Source organism: Drosophila tropicalis, unplaced genomic scaffold (assembly GCF_018151085.1).
Source record: "Drosophila tropicalis isolate 14030-0801.00 unplaced genomic scaffold, ASM1815108v1 contig_9, whole genome shotgun sequence".
Taxonomy (NCBI): Eukaryota; Metazoa; Arthropoda; class Insecta; order Diptera; family Drosophilidae; genus Drosophila; species Drosophila tropicalis.
Window position 1 is genome coordinate 605,090 of NW_027173398.1, and position 11,254 is coordinate 616,343.

The following is an 11,254-nucleotide window of genomic DNA, read 5'->3' on the forward strand; positions in this document are numbered from 1 at the left end:
TACATAAAGAAAAAGTCCCTTTGTCTAAACTGTTTCGCTCTTGCGAAGCATCAAGTAAAAGATTGCCCGAGTCAGCACAACTGCTTCACGTGCAAGGGTCGTCACAATACGCTCTTGCACAAGGATGCCCGACCGGATCCAACGCCGGTCCCAGCACAGCCCAGTTCTCACAATATTGTCCGGACCTTCTTTACATCTGAAGCAAGGTCCTCACGAGGGCTGAAGTGACAGGCATTAACGGAAAGGTAAATAGAACCTTCAAGGTCTGTCGCATAAGCATTCGGTCATCGCATGGACCTCCAGTCCAGATAGAGATCGAAGCTTTTGTCTTGTCCCAAGTTGCTGATGATTTGCCGTCATGTACGATAGCCCAAGCCACACTGGAAGGAATGCCCAATATTCCTTTAGCCGACCCCTCCTTCAGATTAAAGGCAAAGATCGATCTACTTCTTGGCATTGATGTCATACCAGCGGTGACCTTCTCCGGCATCCAGACCGAAGTGTGCGGAACTTTAATGGCTCAAGAGACGAGATTTGGTTGGGTCATTTCAGGCCCGTTGCAAGGGGTCCCAGTTAGTTCGTCTGCCGCGTTCACCACGAGGGTCGCTGTTAGCAGAGGGGAGGACCTTAAAACTCTTCTCACAAGGTTTTTGGAGGTGGAGGATCTACCGGTCGAACCTGTAGAAGATTCTGGTTCTGTTTGCGAGGTGAATTTCCAGAAGACCGCAAGATGAGATGTTTCGACCCAACCAACATCAACCTTGGTCACTCCAGACCAGGGGCAATGGCTCAATTCCTAAAAAACGAAAGCCGGCTCCTAAAAAATTTTCCGGTGAAAACTGAGTATGACGCCGTCATCCAAGAATATTTGGACTTGGGCCATATGCGTCAGGTGCCATTTGACGCCAATAATGACAATTTTTATTTGCCACACCATGCAGTTTTCAAGCCCGACAGCACCACAACAAAAGTGCGGGTAGTCTTTAACGCCTCTAGCAAGTCCACAAACGGAGTAAGTCTCAACGACATACTTTACCCTGGTCCGGTACTTCAGTCTGATCTCACTACTCAGATTGTCAAGTGGCGTTTTTTCCGAGTAGTTTTCAATGCCGACATCATAAAAATGTACCGCCAAATTACGGTCGATCCAATCCATTTTTTGTCCATCACATGTGGCAGGATTTTACAAAGAGCTTCTCCTTCCTTGACCAGATCCGAATTCCGTGGTGGGTTCTTCATGATCCGAATTCCGACATTCAATTCCATTGTTTTTGCGATGCGTCACAGCGGGCCTTCGGTGCCGCAATTTACGTGCGCGTTAGTAATGACCAAGGTATATCGTGCTGCCTTCTTGCAGCGAAATCTATAGTAGCCCCAGTTAAAGCGGTTTCATTGCCCCGCCTTGAGCTATGCGGAGCCACGCTTCTAGCTGAACTGGCAGCTGCAGTTCTTCCACAACTTCCAGTTGATAATGCTGAGGCATGGTCAGAAGCCACCCTGCACATGGACAACGTTTTTCGCTAATCGGGTAGCTAAAATTGTGAGGGCAACAAAAAGCGCCCCATGGAATCACGTCCGTTCAGAGGACAATCTAGCAGGTCTCCCTAGTCGCGGCCTAAGTGCACAGTGGCACGGCCCACCATGGCTACGGGAACTACAAGACACTATCTTGGAGAATCGGGTAGTGAAGGACCACGTCGCGATCGCTAAGCCAGTCAAGAAGATACTTTCTCGTTTTTCCAATCTGGCACGTGCCTTACGAGTGACAGCATATGTATGTGGTCCGTTTTGGCAGAAGGTGTCGAAAACTTCCAAACGATTATTCCGGGGACCTCTAATGGGATCAATCAAGTACTCCAGGCGTTGATCCAAATCACTCAGACTTATGTCACACCTAAAACCCACTTCTTAGAATGTCGGTTGCAAATCACATTACCCAGTAGAAGATTGTAGATGGAGAAGCTGTCAGGAAGGCTTCGGCGGGGAGTGCGACTTATAGGAACAATAGAAATGCCAGACTCGTACGTTTAGGTAGATAATTAATATAAGTTTATTAACTAATTGAGACTTAACAATAAAGTGACGTTTGCAAGGCGATGCCGTTGGATTCGTTCGTGGTGGCCGTTCGTTACCACCGATCGTAGGAGCTTATTCGTTCGCACCCTTTCTCGTCAACGTTTTGTTAGCAACTCTTTGATACTTATCGATAACACCAGGGGTAGAGCATAACGTCGCTTGCCCAGGGCTGAATCAGTATGTTAATGAACTGTCTGGTGACAGCTCGCCCTCGATTCGAGTATCTTCGTCGTCAGATACATCCAATTCGGGAATATTTGAACACCAGGGTTTCATCTTATCCGAGGAATATACAGAACAGTATTTACGTCCTGTAACCTGTATGCCGGGGACATCTTTGATTAAATAACGATCGTTTCCAAGGCTTTTGGCCACTTGATAAGGACCTCGGTATCGTGGTTCCAGTTTACGCGATTCGCCTGTCGCGGCTGGTTCGTTTTCTACTACTACAAGATCACCTGTGGAATAAACAAAGGGGTTAGCATGTTTGGCGTGAAAAACGTTTCTTCCATTTAGCTCGTTCTGATGCGATATTGGCTGCGGCTTGACTTCGAATTTCGGTGACGGTTTCGTTGGAATATGGCTTATCCAGATCTGCGTGTATCGCTGCAGTAAGGTTGTTTTGCACGACATCAATAGCGTTGAAATTAAATACGAGATCAATTGGACTGAATCCAGTGGTGCTGTTTTTCTGCGAGTTGACGGTCCATTGAAGATTATGAAGAGTCAGATCCCAATCCTTTGGATTTTCGTTCATCGTTCGTATATAATTGAGAATTATTTGATTAGCGCGTTCTACTTGACCGTTTGCACGGGGTGTTCGTACAGCATTCTTAACGTGTTGGATATGGTTTCGTTTACAGTAATCTTCAAATAATTTTGACGTAAACGCTGTTCCACGGTCTGTTATAATAAAATTTGGCAAGCCAAAGTAACTAGAAACTTCGTTTAGCGTTGATAGAACAGGTAATGATTTTGTACTTTTAACTGCCTTTACGATTAGAAATTTACTGAATGAATCAGATATAGCCAGTATATGAGTATTTCCTCGTTTGCTTCGAATAAAAGGACCCAAAAGATCCGCGTGAAGTCGACGAAAAGGAACCGGTTCAACATAGTTGTAATGCATGCGACCTTCAGGCTTTCCTCCTTTTGACTTATAGTAGCAGCATTGGATGCATGTGGAAATATAGTCCTTCACGTATTTCCTCATCTTTGGAAACCAAAAACGTTTTTGAATCCTCTCAATGGTTTTATCAAGACCGAAGTGTCCGACATCATCATGGCAACTTATAACAATGCGCCATCTTACTGCCTTTGGCACAACGAAGAGAATAGTGTTTTCCATTTTCCGATAAAGGCGATGATTTTCGATGACATAATCAATACGTAGTTGCTTCAGTTGATCACTGTGACGCTTTCCCTTCAGTACTGCGATTATTTCGGCAAGTATTTTGTCCTGTAGTTGCATTGTGGTTCTAACAAATTCATCTAGTGATCCTTCCGGGGGTAAATTTGGAGCACGGCTCAACGCATCTACATGAGCCATTTTGCTACCATCTCGATAAATAAATTCACAGTCGTAATCCATTATTTTAATCCACCAGCGCGCCACCTGTGGAATGAGTTCTTTATTCGTTTTAACCTTGGCAATAGCTGAGCAATCGGTCACCAGACGGAATGATTTTCCCAAAAGATAGACTCTGAACCTTTGGAGTGTTTCTACTACTGCAAGCGTTTCCAATGCGTAACTGTGGTATTTACTCTCAGCGTTGGTACAGTGTCGACTAAAATAACAAACGGGACGCCAATCTTTGTCATTATGCAACTGCAGCAAAACTCCTGCTAGGCCTAAAGCACAAGCATCGGTGTGTACTTCGTGCATAGCCGAAAAATCGTATAGAGTGAGAACAGGTTCGCTACATAGTTTTTCGATTAGTTCAATAAATGCATGTTGCTGGGCTTCTCCCCAACTAAATGTATTCGCCTCCGTTTTGCGTAGCAGTTCTGTTAAAGGACGTGATATTAATGAATAATTTTCAATAAATTTTCTGAAGAAACCTGTGAGACCAAGGAATCTTCTTACTTCTCTTACGTTTGTAGGTACTTTAAAATTTTTAATTGCGCTTACTTTACATTCGCCAGGTTTTATTCCATCTTTATTGACTATGTGGCCCAAGAACGTAATTTCGGATTGCAGAAACTTGCATTTGTCGTATCGTAGGGTTAAGCCACTGTCTTGTAAGATTGAGAAAAACTTCTTAATTCGTTGCATACCAGATTCGAAGGTCTTACTTGGGATTATTACGTCATCTAAATATGCGAGGACCTCACCTGATTCCATACGTTTTATGATTTGGTTCATTACCGACTGAAAGACTGCCGGAGCGTTAATGAGTCCAAAAGGCATTCTGTTGTATTCGTAATGCCCGTCAGCTGTAACAAACGCCGTGTACTGTTTGGACGATTCACTTATCTCGATTTGATGGTATCCCATACGTAGATCAAGTTGCGTAAAATATACGTTTCCAGCTAGTTGAGCGAATTGCTCTTCCATGTTTGGCATAGGAAATGGAATTTTGACCGTAATACTGTTAAGGCGACGATAGTCGACGCAAAGACGATGTTCTCCATTCTTTTTATCTACGATGACGATTCCCGTTTTCCAGTAGCTCAGATATGATATTCGTAACAATAGGTCTGAGCGCAAACGGTGTTCGGTATGGTTTCGTATAACATGGGACGTTTGATGTTAAAGTGATTTCCATTTTCGATATTGAGCATTTACCTAATTCGTTAGTTTTCTGCGCAAAACAAGCAGCATTATCTATTAAGGCCTTTTCCAATTCTTCGTTTTCGGTATCTGCTAGATTTCGAACTGTTTCTATTTGGCGTATGTTTTCGATAAAACATTTGTTTCCGTGAATAATTAGTTTATTGCCATCCCGACAAAGAATATCCTTACCCAATAAAACGTTTTCAGATATTAAGTCATTTTCCACTACAAGGATTTCGACTTCGTGACCTATCTTGTCCACAACGATTTTCGCATTTAGTTTTTGGTTACAGAAGAATTTTCCTCCTCCAAATCCGTTCAGTGTGATTGCACATCGTTGCAAAACGCCTACGTTTTCGGCAAATGATTTTCGAATCAGAGTACGTGTACTACCTGGATCGACGAATGCGTTTGTTTCGTTTCCGTTAACTGAAATAAATTTACAAATATCTGAGTTGATGTTTGAGTCAATTTTATTTACTTTCGAAACGTTTTTAAATTTTTCAGGGCAGTTGGTAGAGTCGTGATTAGTACGATTACAATGAGTACATCGAGGCTTACGCTGTGGAATAGGACAATCTGAGGAATAATGTCCCATCTTTTGACAATTAAAGCATTTGATTGACGACTCTATCTTTTCTTTGGATATCCGTTTTATTACGGATTGACTTGATTTCTGCGTATTACCGTTGGGCTCACGTTTATTTTGAAAGCTATGTGGATTATATTTGATTTCGTTATGAGCCGCATAGGCATGTATATCTCGTAAAAGTTCGTTACATGAGGTATAATGGTTAGATATCTTTCTCTTAAGATCGTAATCGTTGATGCCGTTTATAATATGTGTTACAATTGCTGAATCAGCTAACTCACCCTTTTTACCAATAGCTAGCATTTTATAAAAATAATCTTGTGGTGATTCCGTTGTTTCCCGTTTGGTTTTCAGCATTTTTAAATGAACATCAGCTGCGTTGCTGATACATGGGAAGTCGTATAGAAATTTCGAAACAAATTCTGGCCATGTTTGAAATATTTCATCCGTTGCATCCACCCAGTAACGAGCTGCACCTTGCATCTTTTGTTGAACTGCAAAAATTACCTTTCTGTCGTCCCAGTTATATGCGTTTTTCAGAGTTTCCACACGTTTAACAAACTGATGCGAATCCAATGATTTTACGGACGATGGATTAAATTCAGGAACAAGAGCTATAATTTCGTTCATGTTTCCAAAAGAATGATTAAAATTATTATATTTTTCTTCGCAGTTGACATCGTGTCGTTGTTGTCGTTGGGTTGCGAAATCTTGAGAACTTTCCGAATACTGACCTACATTTACATTTGACCTACATTTGCTTACGTAATTCCGTGACGTTGGAACATAATTATCTTGCTGTGATGTAACAACGTTATTGTAGTGCTGAATCGTAGCAATGTTACCACTTTGATGAGTCGGAGCGAAGGGTACGTGTTGGCGAGGCGTAACCATATAGCCGTGTTGCGATGTAACAATGTAATTGGGTTGCTGAGACGTAGCAAAGTAAGCGTGCTGCTGAGACGTAGCTGCGTAACCGAGTTGTTGCGAAGTATCGACATGATCGTACTGCTGAGACGTAGCATTGCAGTACTGCTGAGACGTAGCAGTGTTACCGAGTTGTTGCGAAGTATCGACATGATCGTACTGCTGAGACGTAGCATTGCAGTACTGCTGAGACGTAGCAGTGTTACCGAGTTGCTGGAACGTAGCAACATTACCGTACTGCTGAGACGTAGCAGTGTTACCGAGTTGCTGGAACGTAGCAACATTACCATACTGCTGAGACGTAGCAGTGTTACCGAGTTGCTGGAACGTAGCAACATTACCGTACTGCTGAGACGTAGCAGTGTTACCGTTTGGCAAATACGTTACGTTTGTTTGTTCGTTTGTCACAAGCACGTTTCTTTCTCCAGAAACTTCTTGTACGTTTACGTCACTAAGCACAATTGGTGACGAAATCATTGCAGGTTGGAATGAACGCTCCTGCAATACTCTAATCGTTTTTTCTAGTTCGTTTATCTTTTTAGCCATTGATTGATTTTCCGCACTGGTGTATTCGTCGTCACTACAGATCGCGGTTAATTTTCTCTGTAATTGTTCTCGATTTCCTGATGTTGACAATCCAGCTTGTCTACATTTTTGCTGCAAAGCTTTCTTTGAAACGTAGTTTTTCTGCGGCATTATTGTTGTCTCTTTCACACTTGTATGTTCGTTGATTTTTCGTTTTGCTTATTCGTCTTTCGTTCTCGTTTCCACTAGTTCGTTTATGCGCAGAACACACACTATTACACTTTGCGAGTTTCTCATGCCACGCTATTTTACCGCGGAAAATTGCGCGTTACCTTTGTCTTCACACACTTCTACTTATGAGAAATATCAGTTCCTTTTTGCACACTATCCAAATTCTAAAGTGGACACCATCCCACTTCTGAAAATTGTCACACCTAAAACCCACTTCTGAGAATGTCGGTTGCAAATCACATTACCCAGTAGAAGATTGTAGATGGAGAAGCTGTCAGGAAGGCTTCGGCGGGGAGTGCGACTTATAGGAACAATAGAAATGCCAGACTCGTACGTTTAGGTAGATAATTAATATAAGTTTATTAACTAATTGAGACTTAACAATAAAGTGACGTTTGCAAGGCGATGCCGTTGGATTCGTTCGTGGTGGCCGTTCGTTACCACCGATCGTAGGAGCTTATTCGTTCGCACCCTTTCTCGTCAACGTTTTGTTACCAACTCTTTGATACTTATCGATAACACCAGGGGTAGAGCATAACGTCGCTTGCCCAGGGCTGAATCAGTATGTTAATGAACTGTCTGGTGACACTTAATACTTCCCGACTGAACACGCCCACGTCTAGCACCATTCTCAATTTGAATCCGTTCATAGACGCATCAGGTGTAATGCGAGCATGTGGGCGCGTGCAACAAGCAGCGGCCCTCAGTTACGATGAGCGTAACCCCATTCTGTTGCCATTCGTAAGTTCATTGCCCCGGCTGTTGGTGCTTTTTTACGCATCAAATCTCTCTCCATGGGGGCAGTCAACTGGTAGTCCGTCTCATCCGACAGAGATACTGGATTCCAAGACTGCGGAATCTAGTCAAATCGGTGGTCAATTCATGCAAGGTCTGTGTGGTTTACAAAAGAAGGCTGCAATCACAGCTAATGGGCACCCTTCCGTCCCAGCGAACCACTTTCGCACGTCCTTTTACGACCAAGAGTTTCACCGGCCGCGCCTGTCGCATATCAAAGGGATATGTGTGTGTCTTTGTTGGCTTTTCCACAAAAGCCATTCACTTCGGACTTAAGTACCGAAACATTTCTGGCAGCATTCGCTCGCTTTGTATCGAGGCGAGTGTGTCCCCAGCAAGTGCAGTCTGACAACGGTAAAAACTTCGTAGGTGCATCCAGAGTTTTTGAAAAAGATTGCCTGAGGTCTACCCAGCAGAAAATCTTATCCCATTATAGCCATCAGAATCTGTCCTGGCATTTCACCCCTCCCGGGTCCCCACACATGGGAGGGTTGTGGGAGGCTGGAGTTAAGAGTTTTAAAACTCTGTCTTACAAGGCCACTTTCAACCAAAAGTATACTATTGAAGAGTTCTCTACTCTGCTTGCTAAGGTAGAAGCTTGTTTGAACTCGCGGCCGATTTCTCCTATGTCTGAAGACCCCACCGATTCTTTGGCTTTGACCTAGTGGGCGGTCCATTGCTATCCGTCACGGAACCTGAAATCAAGGATCAGGTTCCGTCTATCATTAACCGGTGGCAGCGTCTGAAGGCTGTGAGTCAGCAGTTCTGCACCCGGTGGAAAGAGGAATATCTAAAGGAGTTACATAAGCACAATAAGTAGCGATTCCCTTCTAAAAATCTTGAAGTGGGCGATCTGGTGGTACTTAAGGATGACAATCTTCCATTTAACGGATGGCGTCTCGGGCGAATCCACCAAACGTACCCTTGCAGTGACGGCAACGTCCGCGTCGTCGATCTGCTTACCTTTGGATTTTCGTTCATCGTTCGTATATAATTGAGAATTATTTGATTAGCGCGTTCTACTTGACCGTTTGCACGGGGTGTTCGTACAGCATTCTTAACGTGTTGGATATGGTTTTGCTTACAGTAATCTTCAAATAATTTTGACGTAAACGCTGTTCCACGGTCTGTTATAATAAAATTTGGCAAGCCAAAGTAACTAGAAACTTCGTTTAGCGTTGATAGAACAGGTAATGATTTTGTACTTTTAACTGCCTTTACGATTAGAAATTTACTGAATGAATCAGATATAGCCAGTATATGAGTATTTCCTCGTTTGCTTCGAATAAAAGGACCCAAATGATCCGCGTTAAGTCGACGAAAAGGAACCGGTTCAACATAGTTGTAATGCATGCGACCTTCAGGCTTTCCTCCTTTTGACTTATAGTAGCAGCATTGGATGCATGTGGAAATATAGTCCTTCACGTATTTCCTCATCTTTGGAAACCAGAAACGTTTTTGAATCCTCTCAATGGTTTTATCAAGACCGAAGTGTCCGACATCATCATGGCAACTTTTAACAATGCGCCATCTTACTGCCTTTGGCACAACGAAGAGAATAGTGTTTTCCATTTTCCGATAAAGGCGATGATTTTCGATGACATAATCAATACGTAGTTGCTTCAGTTGATCACTGTGACGCTTTCCCTTCAGTACTGCGATTATTTCGGCAAGTATTTTGTCCTGTAGTTGCATTGTTAACAACCAGTCGTCGATTTCTGAAATTATGGTTCTAACAAATTCATCTAGTGATCCTTCCGGGGGTAAATTTGGAGCACGGCTCAACGCATCTACATGAGCAATCGGTCACCAGACGGAATGATTTTCCCAAAAGATAGACTCTGAACCTTTGGAGTGTTTCTACTACTGCAAGCGTTTCCAATGCGTAACTGTGGTATTTACTCTCAGCGTTGGTACAGTGTCGACTAAAATAACAAACGGGACGCCAATCTTTGTCATTCTTGATTGATTTGCGCTCTCGTCTTTTGCCTACCCGCGACTCTGTGATACGTGTTTTTGTTTTTTGTGCTTTCATCTCTTTTTATTCTCTAGTTGTGAAGGCTTACTCTGCACATTAACCCTTGTGTCAGAACTGGTCAGTATATTCTTATACACAGAATTTTTACCCTTAGAATTTTTATTTTTTGTATTTCCTTTTTAATTAATGCTCAAAAAATAATTGCATAGTTGCCACTAATGCGGTTGACTCCCATGATTATATTCTTTGTTGGTTGTGTGACAATGCGGTTCACGTTAAGTGTGCAGGTTACACAGGCATAATCAAGGAGTCTATCGCTAAAGGTGGTGGCTTAAAATATGGATGTGATGCTTGCCGAGAGGTCGAGAATGAGATGCGCTCTTTCATGAGGCGGACTAGAGATAGTTTTGACACTTTAAGGGCAGGTTTTAATAAACTCCAAGCGGAGTTTACTGCGGTGGAGACTCAGTTCAGAAGTTTATCGCTTATGAATGAGTCTCCGAAACGTAAAAGGACCAGTCCTTGCGGTGTTTCTGCATCTGTAGACCCGCCAGCGTCTCTTATCGTCCCCGACCGGTCTCATGCACCGTCCACTCCTAATGTACAGCAATTGATTTCGTTTAAGAGCCCGGTTGTGAATGCTATTAGTAAGGAATTACCGGTATCACCTGGGAATGATCTCTTAAAAACGATTCCTATTGTAGTGTCCGATGTGTCCGGGCAATTACCCATTCCAATGGAAATTGCCGATAGTTCTAAAAGTATCGAGGGCCCCGTAAACAAGTTGACTGCTGCAGTGGGTGACTTGTCCAACGTTACTGCTGCGGCTGACGCTTCGGGACCGCGGCCTCTCGTTGGCATACCACCAAAGAAACATATATTTGTTTCTAGGCTAGACCCTGTTGTCACATCTGATGATGTAATAGCCTATATTCGGAAGAAAGTTAACGTCTCGAATATTGCGGTGGAGAAGTTTAAATTTTCTTACTCTCGGGACATTTCGTCCTTTAAAATTAGTGTTTCTGCCAATATCTTCGACACTATATGTCGAGAAGATGTTTGGCCAAAACATATACTAGTTAAGGAATATACTGTGAAAAAGAAAAATCGGAAACCGATTCGCTTGCCAACAACAACAACTAATACCATTCCTGCCACATCAGCATCTGCTGGTGTGTCAAAAAACTAGCTTCGTCCCTTAACCTGGGTTACCAGAACGTTAGAGGGCTGAAATCTAAACTTTCTAATCTCTATGTAGATAGTCTTTCTTTTGAACATAACATTCTAGCTTTTACAGAGACGTGGCTAAAACCTGATATTGCTGATGCATCGGTTTTTTCCACAAACTTTTCTA